At 31.8% G+C, this 6,253-nt stretch overlaps 1 long non-coding RNA gene across 1 annotated transcript; it reads left to right on the top strand.

Annotated features, from left to right (window-relative positions):
• Positions 1-494: 494 nt before the first annotated feature.
• LOC145011508 (uncharacterized) lies at positions 495-3,364 on the top strand. Its single transcript, XR_013664135.1, has 3 exons — positions 495-706; positions 2,673-2,772; positions 2,997-3,364. It is a non-coding gene; the product is annotated as an uncharacterized LOC145011508 (long non-coding RNA).
• The last annotated feature ends 2,889 nt before the right edge of the window (positions 3,365-6,253 follow it).

Consider the following 6,253-nt stretch of genomic DNA (forward strand, 5'->3'; position numbering starts at 1 on the left):
AGTGATAATCCCCCTAAATTTTGGGCCAATCACATACATGATTTATTAAATTCTTTCAGTTTTAACTTTAAGACAGAAAAAGGAAAATGCAACTTGACTATGTGAATCACAATATATAAGGCCTCATTTATTTTATTCATTTAATATGAAAATTACATATCTTTTACTTTTATTGATTATTATTATTTTTAGTGGGCATGTGACGATGAAAAAGGATGAAATTGAGGATGAAACCATTGGTCTATAAAAGTAGATTTTCATGAAAGAAAGAAGACAAAGAATCAATATCCAAACAAACGTTTACATAAATGCCCCTACGATAGAAATAGAATCCCATGAACCACAATAATATTTAAATCTTTTTTTGTTATTCCTGCTTGCCACCCACATATAATTGTTTCCGTGGATATATTGATTTCATGGTGGATAATTTCATGGTGGATAACAAGGAACAAGTGGTGATAATTGATGTCCATTTTATAATCAGAGAACTATAATCAGAGAACAATAATAGAGAAGGGTATGAAATGTCCAGATAAAATTAGGAATGACAGTTTCAAACAAGTGGTGATAATTGATGTCCATTTTATAATCAGAGAACTATAATCAGAGAACAATAATAGAGAAGGGTATGAAATGTCCAGATAAAATTAGGAATGACAGTTTCAAGGATCTCATCTCTTTGCTGCAACATCATCAGGATTCGGTAATTCAACAAACAATGCTTCATTATCATATATAAAAACACAATTACATATTGCAACACCTCTTTGAAAAATAGTTGCAGATCTTCTTGCATATTGTTACATTAATCATTTGTTCGGATTACTTGGTTCAACAATTTTTAAGCGTAAAACAAAGAGTAAGGTTGCGTTTAGTTACGGAAAAACACTTTTCATTTTCCGTTTTTTGTTTTCCTTTTTCGATTTTCGTTTTCCGTTTTTATTTTTCGTTGAAAAATTTAGAAAATGCGTTTAGTTAAACTTATTCATTTTTCATTTTCAGTTTTAGAAAATTAGAAAACGTGTTTAGATGTGTATTTTTTTATCGGTTTTCATTTTTAAAAAACGGTAGCGGTGGTAAGGTGTGGGTGGGGGCGGTGATGGTGACGGTAGTGGGTCGGTGGTGGTGGTGGTGATGACAAGCGATGGTGTGGCGTCGACAATTGTGTCAGTGGTGGTGATGACAGGCGGCAACGGTGGTGGTGGTGCTACTGACTGGTTAGTGGTGATGGTAGGTCGGTGATTGTCGTGATGGTGTTGGGTGGTTGGGGGTGCGAGTGTGTGTTTGTGTATTTGTGGGGGTATGTATGTATGTGTGTGTGTGTTTGTGGGTGGGTGGGTATGTATGTGTGTATGTGTGGGTTGGTGTGTGTGTGTGTGTGTGTATGGGTGGGTATGTATGTGTGTGTGTTTGTGGGTTGGTGTGTGTGTGTGTGTGCGGGTGGGTGTAGGTATGTATGTGTCTGGGTTTGTGGGTGTGTGTGTGTGTGTGTGTTTGTGGGTGTGTGTCTATGTGGATGGGTATGTATGTGTATGTGCGTGTGTGTTTGTGGGTGTGTGTGTGTGTGCGGGTGGGTGTGTGTGTGGGGGCGGTGGGTATGTATGTGTGTGTGTGTGGGGGTGGGTATGTATGTGTATGTGTGTGGGTTGGTGTGTGTGTGTGTGTGTGTGTGTGCGGGTGGGTGTGTGGGTGGGTGGGTGGGTGGGTGTGTGTGTGTGTGTGGGGGGGGGGGGGGGTATGTATGTATGTGTGTGTGTTTGTGGGTGTGTGTGTGTGTGTGTGTTTGTGGGTGTGTGTCTATGTGGATGGGTATGTATGTGTATGTGCGTGTGTGTTTGTGGGTGTGTGTGTGTGCGGGTGGGTGTGTGTGTGGGGGCGGTGGGTATGTATGTGTGTGTGGGGGGGTGGGTATGTATGTGTATGTGTGTGGGTTGGTGTGTGTGTGTGTGTGCGGGTGGGTGTGTGGGTGGGTGGGTGGGTGTGTGTGTGTGTGGGGGGGGGGGGGGTATGTATGTATGTGTGTGTGTTTGTGGGTGTGTGTGTGTGTGTGGGTATCTATGTCTGTGTGTGAGTGGGTATGTATGTGTGTGTGTGCGGGTGGGTATGTATGTATGTGTGTGTGTGTGTGGGGGGGGGGGGTAGGTAGAGGTGGATGGGGGTGGAGTGGGTGTGTGTTTATAGAAAAATTTTGGAATTAGAAAAATGTGGAAAACAATGATTATCAGTTTTCCAAAATTTTCCAACTTCTTTGTAATTTTAGAAAACGGAAAATTTTCATTTTCCGTGAAAAATTTAAAAAAATAGACGAACTAAACGCGTTTTCAAAATTCTTATTTTTCTTGGAAAATTTTTCCGGAAAACGGCTCATTTTTCCGCAACTAAACGCACCCTAAATGTTGTAATATTAGGAGAAAGAGAGAAATAACCGGTGTTTACTTTGTGTATTTTTTTTTTTTAACTATGATGTGTCATGAATTTTCAACAATTCTTGATAAGCAGTTGAAATTTATGTGTTTTGCATTAAAAACATAAATAAATTCGACCTATATGTGCTATTTTCAAAATGCTGTTTTATTGTTTTTTTTTTTTTCGAAAAAATCATATCGATTCTTGAGATTACAATTGAATATCTTAGTTTTCTGTAGCTTTAGAATTAAAATTTTGTGCAGAGCATTGGGAACCTGCTTAGCCACAATCCACAAGCAGGGTGCTGCTGTGTGGGGTTGGGCCACCACATTCAACCGCATGATACGCAATGCTCATCGATAGGTTGGTTATGGTTTAGATTTTGTCTAGAGTTAAATGAAAGAAATAGTAATATACTTACATATACTTTCATTTAATCCTATTTTAACATTATAATTTCAGAGGATTTTTGAGATTTCATTTTCCGTTTGTTTTTTTCCTATGAATTGATAGTGATGTTTGTGACAAGAATTTCTATGTTTTATCATTGTTTGTTGACTAAATTCGATTTTGGGTTTGTATTGCAGTTGTTTCTGGAATTTAGATGCAGCCCTAAACGAATTGTGGAGATTTGGTCTTGCTAAAATTTTTGTTGTTTTTTTATCATCCTCCAGGTATTAAGGTTGGAACTCATTTGGTAATTTTTTATCATCAATGACGAAAAACTACAGATTAAAGAAAAAACAACAAACAGCCTCGCATGCCGAATCTCGTTTACATCCCGAAGTGCTGACCTCCGTGTCTCTAGAGACGCACCAAATTATTCAAGACAACGCATAAGGAGATAAACTTAGTTCTGACTTTGTTTTGAATGTTTTTCATGTATTTCACATTTGTTGTGTACGTAAAAGCCTTATGAATGTTTACTATCAAATGCAATCCATGTTCCCATAAACGACGCGCTGATGTTACAATCCAAAAAAAACCCTACCGACCCATGCGAAGCATGGGCCACATCACTAGTTATTATGCAACAAGTATATTTTTTAGTTCAATAAGCAAAATATACAATATTGTAATCCAGAACCCGTTATCTAATCAAGTGACACCAGTTAAATGATCGATTATCAATGCGATAATGGTTTTTTATTTTCAAAATTTGTATCATTTTTTCGATGTTTTTGTCGATTTATTAAACATTTTTTTATTTTGACATTAATTTATGTAATTGAAATGAATCATGCAACTACATATCATGTAATAAATAAAATATTATATATTGTGTAGTTATAGAATTAAAGAAATTGTTCGTCTACTAAACAATTTAGTTAAATAAATTAGAAAAAATAAAACTTAATAACATGAACAAACATTTAGCCATTACTATTATCAAGAAGTCATTAAAATAAATAAATAAATAAATAAATAAATAATCAAAGAAACAAAGAAAGAAGTTGTACTTGTCAATTTATGAAAGTAAATGCTATTGTTTTGCAACTAACAATTTCTTCAAACATATATAAATTTAACAATAATATATATATATATATATATATATATATATATATATATATATATATATATATATATATATATATATATATATATATATATATATGGGAAAAGTGAATATACCCTTAAGGGTATATAAGCTTACGTACCCAAACTCATAATAATACGTCGTTTTGTTTAATATATTCATTATAATATTGTTAAACTTCAATCCTTAACTTGATTTATATTCAATATTTTTAAATTTTCACTATTATCTTCATCTTACATCACATCTTTTTGTTGAACACTTACTAGGCTATATATATTATTGTTGAAAATAACAATTATGTAAGAGAAAGATAAATATGGAATTTATAAAAATCTTTGAAATAATTCAATTTAAAAGTTGAATTATAAGAACATTAGACAATTACAATATCTATATATGATACAAAACGATGTAGTATGATGAGTTTGGGTACCTAAGATTATATACCCTTAAGGGTATATTCAGTTTTCCCTATATATATATATATATATATATATATATATATATATATATATATATATATATATATATATATATATATATATATATATATATATATATATATATATATTGTAAACGAACTCATTTTTCTTTTAATAAGATGCACCAAATGAAGACAAAAATAATACTACATTTGGCTTCTTTTTCACCTTTAACATTAGTGCAGGTGATGTTTGTGCAGTAAGCGTAACATTACAATGGATATGAGCCATATGACTCAACATTTTGTCCTTTGGAAAAATATCAATACAAGGTTATTATATATTGTAAAACAATACAAAAAAAAAATTGACAATATCAACTAGGATGAATTACTTGGACATTATTTGTTTTGATGTGTTTATTGTGACAAAATTTAAGAAGTTAGAAGATATTGAAATGTTGGAAAAAAAAATAGAAATTATGGCCTGGATATAAGGAAAAGAAAACTACTATAATTTAATAAAGTTACAAACATAAAGGGTTACGACTTACAAACATTATCAATCCGTTGATTTTCAAGGTTTCTGCGAAGGATAAAGTTGAGCCCCTACTTATAATTTTTTTGTATATAAGCAAAATAAATTTAAGGGGGTGAACTGTGAAGAGGAAAAACTAAAAACTAAATTAAATTAATAAAAAGGAGAGCATGCAAATTTATAAAAGTAGATGGGCAAAATGTAAAATTTAGTGAAAAAAAAAAGATAGATTATAAAGCATGGAGCATAAATAAGAAGCTAAAAGTGTAAGTAGGGAGTATCAATCCATTCAAATCATATATATTCTTGAATCTAGAGGCTTACGGGGCTAAATATATTTATAGAAACTAATTTACCAAAGGAATTAGAAGGTTGTGTAGATTGTAAAGCACCAAATTCTTCAGGACAATGCATAAGGAGATAAACATAGTTCTAACTTTGTTTTGAATGTTTTCCATGTATTTCACATCTTTTGTGTCCATAAAAACCTTATGAATGTTTACTATCGAATGCAATCCATGTTCCCATATAACGACACGCTGATGTTACAATCCAATAAAAAAAACCCTACCGATCTATGCAAAGCATAGGCCACATCACTAGTTATTATGCAACAAGTATATATTTTTTGGTTCAATAAGGAAAATATACAATAGTGTAATCCAGAACCCGTTATCTAATCAAATTACACTAGTTAAAGGATCATTTTTTGAATGCTTTTATCGATTTATTAAACATTTTTTTTTAATTTTGACATTAATTTATGCAATTGAATTGAATCATACAATTACATATCAGGTAATAAATAAAATATTATATATTACGACAGTTATAGAATTAAAGTAATTGTTCGTCTAATAAACAATTTAGTTAAATAAATTAGAAAAAATAAAACTTAATAACATTAACAAACATTTTGCCATTACTTTTTATCAAGAATTCATTAAAATAATTAAATAAATAAACAGTAAACAAAGAAACAAAGAAAGAAGTTGTACTTGTCAATTTATGAAAGTAAATGCAAATTTTTTGCCAGTAACAATTTCTTCTAACTTATATAAATTTAACCGTAATATCAAATATATAACTGTTATAAACGAACTCATTTTTCTTTTAATAAGATGCACCAAATGAAGACAAAAATAATACTACACTTCTTTTTCACTTCTTTTTTACGTTGAACATTAGTGCAAGTGATGTTTGTGCAATAAGCGTAACATAACAATGGATATGAGTCGTATGACTCAACATTTTATCCTTCGGAAAAATCTCAATACAAGGTCATTATATATTGTAAAAAAATACAAAAAGAAATTTGACAGTATCAACTAGGATGAATTAC

This window comes from Lactuca saligna, chromosome 8 (assembly GCF_052625555.1).
Source record: "Lactuca saligna cultivar CGN05327 chromosome 8, ASM5262555v1, whole genome shotgun sequence".
NCBI lineage: Eukaryota > Viridiplantae > Streptophyta > Magnoliopsida > Asterales > Asteraceae > Lactuca > Lactuca saligna.